Source organism: Saccopteryx bilineata, chromosome 6 (assembly GCF_036850765.1).
Source record: "Saccopteryx bilineata isolate mSacBil1 chromosome 6, mSacBil1_pri_phased_curated, whole genome shotgun sequence".
Taxonomy (NCBI): Eukaryota; Metazoa; Chordata; class Mammalia; order Chiroptera; family Emballonuridae; genus Saccopteryx; species Saccopteryx bilineata.
In genome coordinates this window covers 121733074-121752111 of record NC_089495.1, presented here as the reverse complement: position 1 = coordinate 121752111, position 19038 = coordinate 121733074, and positions in this window count along the sequence as shown.

The window sequence follows — 19038 nt, the reverse complement described above, 5'->3', positions numbered from 1 at the left end:
GAAGGCAGCAGAGAGCATGCATTTCACTTTGTTACATTAAGAGAAAGGAAAGGTGGGCGTATTTGCCTCAGTAATCAGATGAAATGATTCCCTTTGAGGTCTGCATATTTGTGGCAGTTGTAATCATCTAGAGACCACCAGAGAAAAAGTGAATCTCAAGACAAATTTGGAGCTACAAAATGTAGCTGGTTCTTCACTTGGGCAGGTTTCTTTCCAAAACCAACATTGGAGATTCTGATTGTTTTGATTTAACTGGGGGATGCAGAATTTTCCCATTGGACCTGATCCTTCTCCTGCTCCCACTCCTCCCAACTGATTGATGTCAGAAGTGTCACCTGCAGAGCATCACCTGCATAGCTTTGCTGCTGGTGGACATCATGTCCTGCCATGAAGCCATAAGGAAGGCATTCCAGAGACCTTGGGATGAGGCTCTTGTGGTAAGTTTTATTAAGGGTTGAAATGGAAGGCACTTAACAGGTTCCCAATGTCTCATCTTTGTCAGTCCCACCAAGGAAAAAGTCAAGCCTTGTCTTTATTAGACCCAGGAGAAAAGCCAGTGTCCAGCAATTCTGTGCCATGATCCAACCCATATCAAAGCTTAGTCCAGTTCAGTCTTTGTCCCTATCCTTCAGTACAGTCTGCTCCTGGTTATTCTCTGGTTGGCACTGTGTCCAGTCTGGCTCTCAGAGCATGTACTTGGGAGTCCATGTGGCTGCCTGCCTTGGAGAATGCTGAAAGAACAGGACAGGTGTGTTTCCAAGCGGGAGAAGAGCGCTTCTTTGTTAGGTTTATACTGCCGTGGGTTTAGGAAGGACTAGCGTTTAAACTAACCAATTAGCTTTGTAATCTTTCATAGGTTTGCATTGGTTCCTCCCACTAACCAAGCAGATCCTTCTTTGAGGCTAGACTGAGAGGCCTCTGTGGTCCCATTTTGGCTTCTACTGTGCATGCCTCAAAGTAGAAGCACCTTATCTCCACGGGCAAATGGGACTATATCAAACTAAAAAGCTTTTGACAGCTACAGACAATATGAACAAAATAAAAAGACAAACCACACAATGGGAGAACATATTCAACAATACGTCTGATTAGGGGTTAATAACCAAAATTTATAAAGAACTTGTAAAACTCAACACCAGGAAGATAAACAATCCAATCAAAAATAGGCAAAAGAAATGAATAGACACTTCTCCAAAGAGGACATACAGATGGCCAATAGGCAGATGAAAAAATGTTCAACATCACTAATCATTAGAGAAATGCAAATTAAAACCAAAATGAGATATCACCTCACACTAGTCAGAATGGCGCCCATTAACAAAACTGATAGATACGTGAATTCCAAACTGCCCTCTTGATGTTCCACTTATCTGTCAGACCTCACCCTTACTGGACTATCGCCCCTGAGACAGAGGAATTCCAAGAAACTGGTCAACCTGCCCCAAGAAGGAGCATTCCAGAAAGCTAAAATCCTAAAACCGTAAAAGAGAACATACCAGAACCTTTGACTCAGTATCCCCTCAGACTCTCCCAAACACTATATAATTCACCCCTAGTCTGTAACTGGTGCTCTTCTCCCCAGGCGAAGTGCCCAGCAGGGTTCCTTTCTTCCTTTCAATAAAGCCTGTTACTCTGGTCTTTCGGACTCCCATGGATTCCAACATTTTGTGCTGAAACCCAGGACAGGGTACTAACTGCCTGGACAATCCCTCTTTGCCATCCAAACTTACAACCAGGGAAGCAATGGGCAGCGGCAGCTCATCCCGGGCTTACTCCCTGATTCTGTTTGGACGTTTAATTGTAGGTCAATTGGCCGGCAGTCTAACCCTGTCCTGAACCCCTGCTGGACCAGAGAAAGGTAAGGAATTTCTCTCTCCCCTTCCCCAGTTGGCCTCCAAATTTCTCTCTAAAAACACCCCTTCCTGGTCAGACAGTTGTTACTTCAGACCCCATATCTACGAGTGGTCTGACTCTACTCCTTTATGGACTTCTACGAAAGTCTAGGCGCGCCTAGCCAGGCCACTCTCCTACGTCCCGGGATCTCAGCCTTGGGGTGACGACCTCTTGTCTGAGACTCTTTCTATGGAGATTTTCTCCTCTCGGAACCGTGACTGAAGGCGGGGACGCCCCTTCTCTCACCAGTCTCCTCTACTGTGGGCTCCTCTCAGTCCAAACCGTCCAGCCAGGCTCCTCTCGGAACATGGGCTCCTCCCAATCTCAGGCCTCAGAGACTACTCCTCTACTCCTTTGGGACTCATGCTACTCTCTGGGGTTCATAGTTTGGGAGGTTTCTACTCCGAGTGGCTAGCTTCTACAGACTTCCTTGAAAGTCTGGGTGCCTAGCCAGGTTGCTTTCTACTACCATTACAATATCCTAAGAGATCTTGACAACTTTTGCCACCGGATGGGGAGGGCATCAGAAATTCCTTACATGCAGGCTTTCTTCTCCCTTCACTCCTGTCCTTAATTTCTGTACCTTCTGTTCTACACGCAGGCCATTTTTTGGCCAAAGAAACCTCACCTAAAACCTCTGCTCCTAATCTTTTCTTCTCCATGGACTCCCAACTCTCTCCAACCTCCTGCCTGACCCCCGGAGGCACCCCTCTCTTAAGATCCCTCTCTGGTCCCTCTGCAAATCTCTTTTGCTCAAGTCTCTTCCCTCCAAGAGCCCACTCCTTTCGCAAAAACCTGTTTCTCATTCACCTGCAAATACCACACTCTCTTTCTCCTCCCCTGCTGGTGGGGGGGGCCTCCCTTCTCCACTGTGTTCTTCATTCTCTCCCCCCTCCTTACAAGCTATGGCTCCTGCTGCGGTGCCTGTCTCTTCTCTGACCCCTTCTCCCTCCTTACAAACTGCAGTTCTGCCTGTCTCTTCTCTGATCCCACCTCCTTCCTTACAAACTGTGACTGTGCCTCTTTCCTCCTCGCCCCCTCCCCTCTCCTTAGAGTTCTAAATCTTTTTTGACTCCTCTGACCACATGGTGACACACCAGTACTTTACCCTCCTCTTCCTCCTCCTGCAGATTCTGACCCTCCTTCTTTTCCATCCAGCTGCTCACACTGTCCACCCATCTGCTTTCTCTCTTCCTCCCCTCTATGCTGGCAACTCCCTGCCATCTTGAAAAACTTAAAAAAGCAGAATTGTATATTAAGCTATGTGAGTAAGTAATCCGTCTTGTCTCTTTGTCTGATAGAAAATATCTCTAGTATAATTTGAATTGAAACAAGTAAAGCATGCTCATTTAAATTCCTTAATTCATAATTTGTAAAATCTTTGTTTAATGTGTAACTGTGTCTGTTTCTATGGCCTTAAACCAATAATTACCCACCTCTTAAATCAAGGCTTACTCATCCCCACGACTCTCCCTGCAATACCCCCATCCTTCCCGTTCTAAAACCTTCAGGGGTTTATCACCTCGAAAAGACTTATACCTGATCAGTAAGGCAGTAATTCCCCTCCATCCAGTAGTCCCTAATCTCTACAAGTTATTGTCACACATTCCCTCAAACACCACTCACTTCACAGTCCTGAACCTCATGAATGCCTTCTTTACCATGCCTCTACATCCTGACTCACTTTCTGCTTGCATTTACCTTTATTTAAACTGACCCAAACACTAATGCAGCCCAGCAATTTACATGGACTGTCTTACCCCAGGGGTTCAGAAACAACCCACACCTGTTTGGGCAGGCACTAGCTCAGGATTTAGCAGCATGCAATCTCAAAACTAGTACTCTCTTACAATATGTAGATGATCTACTCCTCTGCAACCCCTCCCTGCCTGCCTCCAGGAGACACATCACCACCCTTCTTAACTTCCTCACTATAAAGGGATATCGTGTCTTCTCTGCTAAGGCTCAACTTCATTCTCAGTCCCTAGTCTATCTAGGCATCGCCTTAACCACCACCACCTGAAGTCTCACCCTAAATCTAACTCAGACCCTCCACAGTCTCCAACCACCTACCACCACAGATCAAATCTTTTCTTTCCTCTTCTAATAGGCTTTTTTAGACACTGGATCCCCAATTTTGCTCTCTTAGTCAAGCCCCTCAGTGAGATCTTCTGAGCATGGCTTTTAAGGTCTATAATGGCCAAGGAAGTAACAGAAAAGGCAAATAAGGCCCAAAAGAAGTCAGGAAATACCAGCTTTTGGCATATGCTCTTAAAGGCTCCAGCACCCTCAAGGGCTTAACAGGACTTCATCAGGGCCCTACTCCAGAGTGGAAAGAAAGGTCATTAAACTGAAGCCTGCCAGGCTTCCCAGCCCCATCAAGGGACACATCCTTGCTGTGAAAAGAGGGACATGAGAAGGTAGGCTGCCCCCTTGCTCCATGGAGGGAGGGTTCAGTCTCTTCTAGCCTTGCTCCAGCTACCTGTGACCTGACCTTGCCCAGCATGCTGGGAATTGCCACTGAAGGCCCAAGGACATTGTTCATGAGCCTAAAGTATTTCTTCCAAATAGTAGATAAACTAATCTCATTTCTTGTAAACACAAGGGCCATCTACTATGCTTTGCCTAAATATTTGAGTTTTATTTATCCCTCGAAGATCTCTACTGTGGGTATTGACAGTCTGAATTTGTTGCTTTATTTAATGTATAATATCTCCTTTATTCCTCTTGTCTCAATGCCCCATGCCTATTGTAGGCTGGGACCTGCTGCTAATTCCAGCTAGAAGCAGTGGTCACTAGGACTTAAACTCTAACTGCAAAGTGTAGAAATGTAACCACCCTTTCCCTAAGTACTTGCAGGATTTACAGGTCACTCAGCAAACTGTTCAAAGACTGTCCAAGAGGCGCTTCCAGCATTACATCACCCAAGGACTGACTTTCACATGGACAGGTCCACACACCACAATCCTGACAACTCCCACTGCTGCTAAAGTAGAAAAATGGCATAACACCTATATATGTCTCCCTACTAATTGGACAGAAACCTGTACCCTAATCTATCTCACCCTAAATATCAACCTAATCCCACCCCATGAGCCTCTTCCAGTTTCTAGTACACTACCCATCAACCTAAAGACCAAACGAGCTATACAGGTAATTCCTCTCCTTGTTGCTTTAAAAATTTCTATAAAAGTAGGTCTATGCCTGACCAGGCGGTGGCGCAGTGGATAGAGCATTGGACTGGGATGCAGAAGGACCCAGGTTCAAGACCCTGCAGTTGCTGGCTTGAGCGTGGGCTCATCTGACTTGAGAAAAAAAAAAAAAAAAAAAAGCTCACTGGCATGGACCCAAGGTCACTGGCTCGAGCGGGGGGTTACTCAGTCTGCTAAAGGCCCGCAGTCATGGCACATATGAGAGGGCAATCAGTGAACAACTACAGTGTCGCAACAAAAAACTGATGATTGATGCTTCTCATCTCTCTCCGTTCCTGTCTGTCTGTCCCTATCTATCCCTCTATCTGACTCTCTCTCTGTCCCTGTAAAAAAATTAAAAATAAAAATTTTTTTTTAAAAAGTAGGTCTAGGGGCAGGGGGACTGGCCACTTCCCTGTCTTATTCCTACTCTCTCTCTTTCTCTCTCTCTAAAGCCCAGTGAATTCTTAAACATGGAATCACTGGTTTCACACAAACTGGGTGTCTTGACTATTGCCTTTCATTGGTCCTATTTATTTTTCTAACTTTTGTTACGTTTGTTCACTAGTTTCTTACAGAACCACATGCAGACCTTCGCCAATTAGAAAATTGAAAAAATCTACCTAACCCTACACACTAACCCTGAAACCTGCCCTCGCGAAACAGAAAAATCTAAAACCTGTATCAGCAAACCTCCTAAATCCTATCTTTCAACCCCTACAGGTCCCCTAACCCTAAAGCTATCCCATATCCCTGAAGAACTAGGAGAATGAATAGCATTCACCTCTTAACGCTTCTCAGTCTTTTTTTTATAATAATTCTTTTATTTTTTACAATTTACTTATTTTTTACATTTTATTTATTCATTTTTTTTTAGAGAGAGGAGACACAGAGAAAGAAAGAGACAGAGAGAGGAAAGAGGTAGAAAGAACAGAGGGAGGAGCAGGAAACATCAACTCCCATATGTGCCTTGACCAGGCAAGCCTGGGGTTTCGAACCGGCAACCTCAGCGTTCCAGGTCAACGCTTTTACCCACTGCGCCACCATAGGTCAGGCGCTTCTCAGTCTTTTTACCTTTCACATAGTAAGGGGACAAGATTGCTGGGTCTTTTTGGCTGAAGAAGAGCCTACAAACATTTCTTTTAACTCAAGCTAACTGCTCTCTCCCAGGCTGCCAGGAAAGAATATCTCTAACTTTACCATGGAAGAACTTTCACCCTCGCTATACAACCCTCCTTATCTCTGCATTCCTGATCTCTTTATCAAGTTCCTATAGGCTCAGATGAAAGAAATCTCTAGGATTACCTACAATCAAATGCTCCTACAGTCCTATTCCCCAATACTCCAGCGAGAACTTCACAAGGGAAATATCAAATAGGTAGGGATGACAGCAGGAAGAAGCCGCCCCTCAGCCCAAGAAGTTCCCTCCTGAATGTTCTCCAAACCCTCTTCCTTTTAAACCACACATATTCAGTCCTTCTAAAAACTTACACCAACAGGTTCTCTGTCTCTAAAAATCTCCACATGTCTTCCCATTCGAGAGGAACCAGACCAGCACGTCTCATGAGGCTCATCCAGGAGACCATGTATCACCATGTCACTCTGTCCACTCGGCACTCACAACAAGCAATTCACAATTATTACCTCGCAAAATTTTTTTACTTCCTCACTCAGGTTTTCAAGGACATTGCCTGGTTCAGACCTCACAGTACAGAAATTGAAGACCTTCTTAACTGGATGGGGGACTTGGATTGGCAAGGTTCTTTTCTTGAGTTCTCTCCAGAAGAAGCAATAATTTTCCAATCTTTCCCCTCTTTCTTTTCATCACTCCTCACTGTATATTATAAAATTAATAACTGCCTTTCTTTTATATGTAACTACAGAGTTGAGAAATGATAGATACATGAATTCCAAACTGCCCTCTTGATGTTCCGCTTATCTGTCAGACCTCACCCTTACTGGACTATCGCCCCTGAGACAGAGGAATTCCAAGAAGCTAGTCAACCTGCCCCAAGAAGGAGCATTCCAGAAAGCTGAAATCCTAAAACCGTAAAAGGGAACATACTAGAACCTTTGCCTCAGTATCCCCTCAGGCTCTCCCAAACACTATATAATTCGCCCCTAGTCTGTAACTGGTGCTCTTCTCCCCAGGCGAAGTGCCTGGCAGGGTTCCTTTCTTCTTTTCAATAAAGCCTGTTACTATGGTCTTTCAGACTCCTATGGATTCCAACAAAAACAACACATAATAAGTGCTGACAAGGGTGTAGAGAAAAGGGAACCCTCCTGCACTGCTGGTGGGAATGCAGTCTGGTGCAGCCACTGTGGAAAACAGTATGGAGATTCCTCAAAAAATTAAAAATGGAACTGCCTTTTGACCCAGCCATCCCACTTTTAGGAATATATCCCAAGAACACCACATCAATGATTCAAAAGGAGAAATGCACCCCCATGTTTATGGCAGCATTGTATACAATAGCCAAGATTGTATATAGCCCAGTGTCCATCAGTGGGACGAGTAGATTAAAAAGCTGTGGTACATATACACAATGGAATACTATGGGGCCATGAAAAAGAAGGAAAACTTACTTTTTGTAACATGGATAGACCTGGAAACTATTATGTTAAGTGAAATAAGCCAGGAAGAGAAAGAAAAATGCCATATGATCTCACTCATTTGAGGACTCCAATGAACAATGTGAACTGAGGAATGGAATAGAGACAGAGGTGGGATCAAAGGGTCCAGAGGGAAAGCAGACAGAGGGAAAGGGGAAGGAAGATAGGATGGGATGAGAGCAGAAAAGCAAAACCAGGGAGAGGGCATTGTGGGGAGGAGGGCAAGGGAGATGTGGTGGGGAACACGGAGGATGGGAAGATTCAGGGGACACTAGAATCTATGTAAACCCAATAAATTAAAATAAAATAAAAATTTTTTAAAAAGTAGAAGCACCTACCCTTGTAGTCTAGGGAGGGACCTATTGTACCCTGGGGAGGTGGAAAAGCTGGTCCTTCTTACACAGTGGTGGGAGGAGTGTTAATCCCCTTAGCAGGGCAAGGCTGAGATCCCCTAGGGTGTCTTTAACTATAGCCTCTCAGTGAAGCAAGGAGGATCTTAAATGTCTGATTTTTGCTTCCTTTCCTTATTAATATCTAGCTACCTACTCTGATAGCTTTAAGTTTTTGATCCCTGTGAAATTTACCTCACTGGGGAGGGGACAGGCCTGTAGGCTAACATTAGTCACATAGAACCCAACAGTAAGACAAAGCACTGTAAACAGTAAACAAAGCATTGGGCACTGAGGGCTGGGAGTCAAAGACACACTCGCAAAGTGCAAGGAGCTCAGAGATTGGGGAAGTAATAAAAAGCTCATCTCCTTTATACATAGGCTCAGGCTAACCAGAAGCCAGTGCTGTAGCCCTTACCCTCACTGCACATAAGGCTCTGTTACAGATCTAGTAACACCTTCAGCTGCCAGCCCCTAACAGTGCATCAAAAGGTCTGTGAGAGATAAAGTGGCACCATAGAAAGATAAGGCAGTCAAGTGGTTACCTTGTTCTCTCTGAGGTCTTGGTATTCTGCATATAGTAAATTCCTTACTCGTTAGACATTTCCCTCCTGTCAGATACTGAAACAATTCTGAATTTACTTATATTCATTCATTCATATTCTCTCTCTTATTTTACATATTGCCATGGGTATTGCAAAGTCACCTGATCTTTCCAGACCATACCCTTCATGGACCATTTAAATCTTACTTGATCCAACTAAATGTGCCTATATGGAAAGCCAATATCTATTTAACCATTCTATTTCATGTGTCTATTTCAATTATTTTAAATAATCATAATAAAAGACAATCATCTTGCCCTGGCCGGTTGGCTCAGCGGTAGAGCGTCAGCCTAGCGTGCGGAGGACCTGGGTTCGATTCCCGGCCAGGGCACACAGGAGAAGCGCCCATTTGCTTCTCCACCCCTCCGCCGCGCTTTCCTCTCTGTCTCTCTCTTCCCCTCCCGCAGCCAAGGCTCCATTGGAGCAAAGATGGCCCGGGCGCTGGGGATGGCTCTGTGGCCTCTGCCTCAGGCGCTAGAGTGGCTCTGGTCGCAACATGGCGACGCCCAGGATGGGCAGAGCATCGCCCCCTGGTGGGCAGAGCGTCGCCCCTGGTGGGCGTGCCGGGTGGATCCCGGTCGGGCACATGCGGGAGTCTGTCTGTCTCTCCCTGTTTCCAGCTTCAGAAAAATGAAAAAAAAAAAAAAAATGCAATGAGCAAAATCCAGATTGTAAGAAACCATGAGAAAAACCAAAAAATAAAAAAATAAAAAAATAAATAAAAGACAATCATCTTATTTTATAACAGTAAATGTTATGTAGCATTTTCAATATTCCATGCTATAAGTGATTTTTGCAAAGCTATAGAGCAATTTAGCAGCAGAGCTGCAACCCAAATCACTCCAGTAAATCCCCATTACAATAACATATTTCCCTTTGTCTTCCTTAAAATCAAGCTTTCTCTTTTTTTCAAAAATAAAAAAAAGCAAGGAATAGCCTGACAAGGTGGTGGTGCAGTGGATAGAGCATGTCAGACTGGGATGCAGAGGACCCAGGTTCGAAACATCAAGGTCACCGGCTTGAGCATGGGCTTACCAGCTTGAGTGCAGGGTCGCTGGCTTGAGTATGAGATCATGGACATGACCCAGTGGTTGCTGGCTTGATCCCAAAGGTTGCTGGCTTGAAGCCCAAGGTTGCTGGCTTGAGCCTAAGGTTGCTGGCTTGATTAAGGGGTCACTCGCTCTGCTGTAGCCCCCCATCAAGGCATATATGAGAAGCAATCAATGAACAACTAAGGTGCTGCAACAAAAAATTGATGCTTCTCATCTCTTTTTCTCTTATGGTCTGTCTGTTCCTATCTGTCCCTCTCTCTGTCATTAAAAAAAAAAAAAAAGGCAAGGAATAAAATACTGTGTATACTGTACAACTGTGTTTTTTTTAAAGAAAAAATATCATATCTATCTGTATTTTTTATATGTACAAAGAAACTCTAGAAGACGTACAAAATGATTAACAGTCACTGCTTCTGGGGGAGAGAGGGACTTGCTAGGTGGACAGAAATGGGAAGCTCTTCATATTGGGCCTCTTCATACTTAAAAAAAAACAACTATATGGCCTGACCAGGCGGTGGCGCAGTGGATAGAGCGTCGGACTGGGATGCGGAAGACCCAGGTTTGAGACCTGAGGTCGCCAGCTTGAGCAAGGGCTCATCTGGTTTGAGCAAAAGCTCGCCAGCTTGAGCCCAACGTCGCTGGCTCAAGCAAGGGGTTACTTGGTCTGCTGAAGGCCTGCGGTCAAGGCACATAAAAAAAAAAAACTATATGAATATGCTACATAAATTAAATGTTCTTGAATAAACATATATGAAAGGCTTAGTGCTTCTTTAAGTCCCTGGAGTCATCTGCAAAGCCTACTTCCTGTGGTGAGAACCAGAGGTCAGGCAGGCACATTCTTTGTGGAGTGATATATGAGATACTGGATTCTGATATTCCTGACTCTCCCCTCCCACATCTTAGACTTAATCAACAGAAAAAAAAAACAAATAAAAAAACCCAAAACAGTAACTAGCACCAGCTCACGATATACCAAACACTTTTTAAGTGTTTACACATGTTAACAACATTTACCTATGAAGTAAAAACAAGTATTACCCTCATTTCACAGATAAAGGAACTAAGGCACAGGAAAGATAATTTGCTCAAGATCAAAGTTGGGAAGCAAAGATATGACCTCGGGCATTATGGTCCTAGAGTCTACAGTCACTTATACCACAAAACTATTCCATTGGAATTAGACCTTGTTCCCCCCCACCACCAAAAAAAAGGTCTTGTAAAAATTCATGTGTTTCCTGGGAGGATTCACAGGGCCTGTATTTTAGCCACTGTCTTTAACACCTCCGAAACAGCTGTCACCTAGGAGATCATGAAATCTATGGATAGCACATAATATAAACTTGTACTAAGAGGGAAGGAAGTAAGAGACTCAGAATGTTCCACAGCAGCTGGCACCGCTGGGAGGAGGCTGTCTGAACTCAAATGCTTGGAGAGACTCGGAATGGTTGGGGTGACTTTTATAGGGTAACAAGGTGATTTTACCAGCTCTCCATCCTGGCAATAGACTAGAAACAGTGAGAAAAACTCTCAGACAACACTTTGAAGGGGATCAAAGACACAAAGTGCTTCCTCTGAGAGAAGGCACCCCATTCCTTAGGATCTGTCCAAAAGTACCAGTAATGAAGAGCTTGGCTTGTCCGTGTGAGTTACCTGATAGAACCACCAGCTCATATTTATAGCTGCACCAGGGACGCCAGCCAGTCTTGGTCATCACTAGTACATTTGAGAAGGAACAACTCCTGCTCTTGCCCTGTTCAATGAGCTGAGCAATGACATTGCTAAAACTCAGGCAGTGCTGTGTCTTTCCCTCACCCCTCACAGCCAGCCTTCCTCCTCCACCTCCAACCTTCAGCCCTGACACGTCCCTTAAAGCTCACCAGCTTTTGCTGCTTCTAGTTTTCCCTTCTAATTCTGAAAGCCAAATCCAAGTTTATCCAACAAATCTTTGTTACATGGCCTCTTATATGCCTGGCCTAAATCTAGGTGTTACATGAGAACATAAATGCTGAAACCTGTCTGCCTAGGTTCAGATCCCAGCTCTACCATTTTATAGCCGTGGGATAACTGGGCAACTTACTTAACCCCTCTGTGTCTATTTTGTCATCTCTACAAGAGAGATAATGACACCTACCTTATTGGTTTGCTATGAGAGTCAATTAGTTAATATATGTAAAGTTCTTAGAGGGCTGCTGGCACATCCTAAGTACTTTATAAATGTTAGCTGTTAGTACTACCCAGCCTCACACACAAGGCTTTCATTCAGTTGGAGAAACATATATAATCCCCTAAAAGAGTTAAAGAACAAACAAGTATTCATGTAGTGAAATGAATGGTTTGGCCATTAAGTGCAAGACACTAGCTTAAAAGAGAAATATCATTATAAGAGTGGCCAGTGAAGGCTGCATAGGGCAAATTGGCTGAACAGTAAGCTAAGATGTGAGGAAAAACAAAGTAGAAGGGAGAACATGTGACCTGAGAGGGTCTGGGGGAAAAGCTGACCAACAGTAGGAACAACAGCCATGAGTCTAGATGGGAGGCTTGATGAGAAGGGAGGAGGGGCATGGATCCAGGTTCTTTCTGCAGTTTCACTCAGTATAATGTTCTCAAAGTCCATCCATGTTGTCATAAATGGCAATATGTCATTGTTTCTTATGGCTGAGTAGTATTCTAATGTGTGTATGTACCACATCTTCTTTATCCAATCCTCTATCAAGGGACATTTTGGTTGTTTCCATGTCTTGGCCACTGTGAATAATGTTGAGATGAACATGGGGGTGCATGTGTCTATATGTACCAATGTTTTCTAGATTTTTAGGTAAATACCCAGTAGAGGGATTGCTGGGTCTTATGGTAGTTCTATTCTTAATTGTTTTAGGAACCACCATACTTTCTTCCATAACAGCTATACCAGTTTACATTTTCACCAACATGAATGAGGGTTCCTTTTTCTCCACAGCCTCTCCAACACTTGCTATTACCTGTCTTGTTGAAAACAGCCAATCTAACAGGTGTGAGGTGGTATCTCATTGTAGTTTTGATTTGCATTTCTCTAATAACTAGTGAAGATGAGCATCTTTTCATTTATGTATTGGCTATTTATATGTCCTTTTGGGAGAAGTATCTGTTAAGATCCTCTCCCCATTTTTAAATTAGATTGTTTGCTTGTTTGTTGTTGAGCTTTTTGAATTCTTTATATATTTTGGATATTAACTCCTTATCAGAGCTGTTCTTTGTGAATATCATCTCCCATTTGGTTGGCTGCCTGTTTGTTCTATTGTGACCTTCCATTGCTGTGCAGAAACTTTTAATTATTGTGTAGTCCCATTAATTTATTGTTTCCTTTACGTCCCTTGCCTTTGTGGTCAAATTTATAAAATGTTCTCTGCGGCCAAGGTTCATAAGCTTAGTACCTATGTTTTCTTCTATGTAATTTATTGTTTTATATCTTTTATTTAGGTCTTTGATCTATTTTGAATTAGTCTTTGTGCAGAGGGACAAAGTGTAGTCAAGTTTCATTCCTTCACATATTTAATAATGCTTTGTAGTTTTCAGTATATAGGTCCTTCACATCCCTTGTTAAGTTTATTTCTAGGTATTTAAATTTTTTATTAATTTTAATGGGATGACAATAAATCAGGGTACATACGTTCAGAGAAAACATCTCCAGGTTATTTTGACATTAAAAAAAATTTTTTTTGTTGTTGTCACAATGTAAAAGGAATTGTTTTTTTCACTTTGTTTTGTTAAGTTTCATTTTTGGCGTATAGGAAAGCAGCAGACAGGATCATGTAATCTGCAAAAAGTGATACCTTTATTTCTGCTTTCCCAGTATGGATGCCTTTTATTTCTTTCTCTTGACTGATTGCTCTGGCTAAAACTTCCAGTACTATATTCAATAAGAGTGGAGAGAATGGGCATACTTGTCTTGTTCTTGATTTTGGAGGATAAGCTTTCAGTTTCTCACCAGTTAGTATATTAGCTGATGGTTTGTCATATATGGCCTTTATTATGTTGAGCTACTTTTCTTGTATACCCATTTTATTGAATGTTTAAATGTAAATGAATGTTGTATCTTACTGAATGTCTTTTCTGCATCTATTGATAAGATCATATGATTTTTGTCCTTTGTCTTGTTGGTGTGGTGTATTACGTTGATTGATTCACATATGTTGAACCATCCTTGTGCTCCTGGAATGATTTCCACTTAATAGTGATGTATTATTTTTTTAATGTATCATTGTATTTGATTTGCTAGTACTTTGTTGAGAATTTTTACATCTGTATTCATTAGAGATATTGGTCTGTAGTTTCCTCCCTCCCTCCCTCCTTCCCTTCCTCCCTCCCTCCATTCCTTCCTTTTTTCTTTCATTCTTTTTTCCTTTGGTATTGTTCTCCCCAGGTTTTGTTATCAGCATTATGTTGGCTTCTGGGTCTCTTTAGGTTTTCCACTTCTTCATGAGTCAGTCTAGGAAGATTCTATAGTTCTAGGAAGTTACTCATTTCTTCTAGATTGTTGAATCTGGTGGCATATAATCTTTCATAGTATTCTAGTATGATCCTTTGAATATCTGTGATATGCATCATTTCTTTTTTTGCTTAGTGAGTCTAGCCAGCGGTTTGTCAATTTTATTGATCTTTTCAAAGAATCAGCTCTTTGCTGTATTAATTTTTCTATTGTTTTCTCTATTTCATTTAGTTTGGCTCTAATTTTTACTATTTCCTTCCTTCTGCTGACTTTGGGTTGCCTTTTTTCTTTTTCTAGTTCTTTCAGATGTGATGTTAGATTATTTACTTTGGATCTCTGTTGTTTTTTGATATAAGCCTGTAATGATATAAACATCCCTCTTATTATTACTTTTGCTGCATCCCAGAAGTTTTGATATATTGTGTTGTCAGTCTCATTTTTCTATATATATCTTTTGATCTCTGCTTTTATTTTTTTCTTTGACCCATTCTTTTTTAGAAGTATGTTGTTTAATTTCCACATTTTTATGGGTTTCTTTACTTCCTTTTTGCAGTTGAATTCTCACTTTAAAGCTTTATAATCAGAGAATATAATTGGTTTCATTTCAATCTCTTTAAATTTGTTGAGGTTAGTTTTGTGGCCCTGCATATAGTCTATCCTTGAGAATGTTTAATGCACACTGGAAATGTATATCTAACCTGAAAATCTAGGATGAAATATTCTGTAAATATCTATTATGTCTGTTTGGTCTAGTGTGTCATTTAAAGTTGATATTTCTTTACTGATTTTCTGTTTGTATGATTTATCTAAAGCCATCAGTGGTGTGCTGAGAACTCCAAATATGATGTGTTTTTGTCTATCTCTCTTTTTGTACTGTTAGTAGATATCTTATATATTTTGGTGCTCTCTGATTTGGTGCATATATATATATATACATATACATATATATATATATATATAATATATTAGAGAGAGACAGACAGGAAGGGAGAGAGAGAAGAAGCATCAACTTTGCAGTTGCGGCACTTTAGTTATTCATTGATTGCTTTCTCATATGTGCCTTGATTGGGGGCTCCAGCTGAGCCAGTGACTCCTTGCTCAAGGCAGAGATGTTGGGCTTCAAGCCAGTGACTATGGGGTCATGTCTATGATCCCACACTCAAGACAGTGACTCTCCACTCAAGCAGGTGAGCCCATGCTCAGGCTGGATGAGCCTGCGCTCAAGCTGGCAACCTTGGGTTTTCAAACCTGGGTCCTCAGCATCCCAGCTTGAAACTCTATCCACTGCACCACCACCTGGTCAGGCTGTGCCTCTTTATTGGTGACTTCAGGCCATTTACATTTAGGGTAATTTTTGATACCTGAAGATTTCCTATAGACATTTTATGTTTTGTCTTCTGGTAGCTCTGTGTCTCCTTTGGTTCTTTTCCTTTGTGTTTTTGTCAGTTGTTTTTTGTTTGGTGGTATTCCAAGCTTCTTTTCACTATTCCTTCTTTTTTTAAAAAACTATGTATTTCAGAATTGGATTTTTTGTGAGTACCATTATGCTATTGAGAAAACAAGTTTTATACATGCAAGAGTCCTTTGTTTTATGAGTGCTTCTGCACCCATACTCCTTTGCTACTGCAGATCTTTATTCTCTCCTTTTTATGCTATGGTTGTACAGATTATCCTTGTTTAAATAGTAACCTTGGCAGACCTTTTGCTTGTAGTTTTGTGTTGTTTTGTTCATTGTATCTGGTAGAATAACACCATTGAGTATTTCCTGCAGTGGGAGTTTTCTGGTGACAAAGTCCCCCAGCTTCTGTAGGTCTGCAAAAGTTTTAATTTCTCCTTCATATTTGAAGGATAACTTTGATGGATATAGTATTCTTGGCTGGTAATTCTTCTCTTTCAGTGCTTTGAATGTTTGGGTCCACTCTCTTCTGGCTTGTAGAGTTTCTGCTGAGAAGTCCAATGATAAACTGATGGGCCTTCTTTTATATGTTATGTTCTTCTTTTCCCTAGATGCTGTGAGGATTCTTTCTTTTCCACTGATTTTTAACAATTTTATTACAATGTGCCTAGGAGAAGGTCTGGTTGGGGTGAAGTAACTCAATGTTCAGTTTCCTTCTTGGATTCAATGATCTAACTTTTTCCATAGGCTTGGGAAGTTCTCATCAATTACTTGTTTGAATAGGCTCTCTATTTCCTTCTCCCTCTCTTCTTCTGATATACTCATTATTCTTATACTGTTCTTTCTGATGGAGTCAAACAATTCTTGTAGAGTGCTATCATTTTTCTAAATTTGTGTCTCTCTCTCGCCTTCTCTCTGTAGGAACTCTCCTTGCCTGTGCTTAATGTCACTGATTCTTTCCTCTATATGGCCTGTTCTATTAGCTAAACTTGATACTCCATTGTTCAATTCATGTATTGAGTTCTTCATCTCTGTTTTTAAAGTTTTAATCTCCTTGGTGAAGTACTCATTTTGTGCATTAATACTTTTTGAACTCATTAATTTGTTTGTCAGTGTTTTCTCACATCTCATTGAGTATATTCAGAACTTTAATTTTGAATTCTCTATCATTTAACTATAAGATTTCCATGTGATTGAGATTGCTTTCTGGAGAGTTTCCATTTTCTTTCTGAACTGTTTCTCTTACTTATGTAGCCAGGTATTTGTGTGTTCTGCTTATAGAGCATTTAAGAGTGGTATTGTCAAGAAATCAAGCAAAATACAACAACAAAAATACAATCGCTTCTCAGCTTTTGGCTAATATCAAGTGTAAAAAATACAAATAAAAATAAATTTAAAATAAAAAGAAGAGAAACTAAACAAAAAAGAACAAAAAACAATAATCAAAACAAAATAAAACAAAAACAAAATAACTAAAGAAAAACATCAGAAGAAAAGAAGTATGTTCCTCAAACACCCAAGGAAACAGAAAAGGACTTCCAAGAAGTTTTTCTCCTTTTTTCCAGTAGGTGGCTCTGGATTACAAGTTTTAGCTCTGTAAAATTCTCAGTCTGGCCTGGACAGAGAAGCTTCTGTTCCAATAATGAAGTCAGGGCTGCAGTTGCAGTGATGGGTGGGGCATGCTCCAAGGGATCTACAGCTTTAGCAATACTGATCTCAGACCTCTAGATGCGCCTCCCAGGGGACCTGTAACAGAGCACCTCTGTTCTTCAGGGGAAAGAGTGGCCCTGTAAAACTAACTGTGGCATATGTCTCTGCCATTTTCCGTACCATCGGGGGAGAGAGGTGGTGGGAGGCTGAAGGGTTGTACTCTGTATTTTTGTATCTCTGTCCAAGTGCAGGCTACCTGTAGACTGTAGGAACAATGGCTGTGACCCCACACTCTGCTGCTTTGGTTCAGTATCTCCCCAGATTCCCCTTATTCTTTCTGCTCCTCACAGCAGAAGACCCAGTCACCTGGGGTTTTGCCCTCTATGGAGCCCAGTAGACAAAAAAATCGAGACAGTCTACCACCACTTCCCTGTCCAGAGCTCAACAGCGAGTGCATCTTATCTTCAATGCCCCTCCCCATTCTTTACCCTTCCCACTTTTAAGTCAATTTGGTGCATGGATCTTTCAGGCACACCTGCAAGCCCAGTTGGGGTTCCTTTGCTGAGGAGGAATATAGTTGTTCAATTTGTTGAAATTTCAAAGGGAGCAACCAAGGGTATCTCTCACACCACCATTACTGTAATGTCATCTCTCGTTTGTTTTCTTAGATTCCACATATAAGTGAAATCATACAGAATTTGTCTTTTTCTGTCTGGCTTAATTCACCCAGCATAATATCTTCTAGGTCCATCCATCTTACTACAGATGGCAACATTTTTGTTTTTATGGCTGAATAATATTCCATTGTGTGTGTATATATCACTTTTTCTTTATCCATTCATCTATCAATGGACACTTAGGTTGCTTCCATATTATAGCTATTGTAAATAATGCTGCATAGTGGTGCATATATTTTTTTTCAAATTAGTTTTTTCAAATTCAGAAGTGAGATTGCTGGGTAATAGGTAGTTCTATTTGTAACTTTTTAAAGAAAGTCCATACTGTTTTCCATAGTGGCTGTATTAGTCTACAATCCCACCAACAGTGTACAATGGCCCCCTTTTCTCCTCGTACTCACCAGCTGTTATAGTTAAAGTGACTTTTTTCTGTACTAACATACTATAATGCCAGTGGTCCAAGCCAGGTGGGTTCACACTGGATTTGCACCAACCACAGAAGAATTGCAGAGCCAAAAGACATTGGCCCATTCCCGTTTATTGGATTTCAGTGGCAGTGGGTGAGCAATCAGGAAAACTTCCCTCAGGGGAAAGTACCTGTAGCCCTATATAGGCTACACACTCATGGCTTTCTGCCATGTGCTCATGCACTAATCATGCAAAGTGCTTGCAACTGGAAAACAAATGAGCAAACCTAACACAGCTATTTTTCCCACACACACTTCTGCAAAAACCCTTGTTTTTCAGTCAAGTCTCCAAATATTATTTTATGCTGTCAGTCCCCACCTCAGATAGTACAAAAGTGACAAGGGTGTGTTAAAAGTTTCAAAGATGCTTTTGGAAAATAGAAGCTGGGGAATGGCATTAAATATGAACTTGGGTCATGATTAAAATATAAGTGGGTCAAAAAATCCAACTATTCCAATCTGGCCTTGGTGGCAATGGGCACTATGGACTCCCCAGCACTCGCTGACAGCACAAGCTCTTCAGCCACCACAGGAAAGGACAGCCGGTATTATCCCTGCTCCCTGGCCAGCCTTTCCAAGAGCACCCCCAGTTCCTCTAGCAGAGGGCTCCTTGTAGAGCCAGTTAGCTCTACTTCCCCAT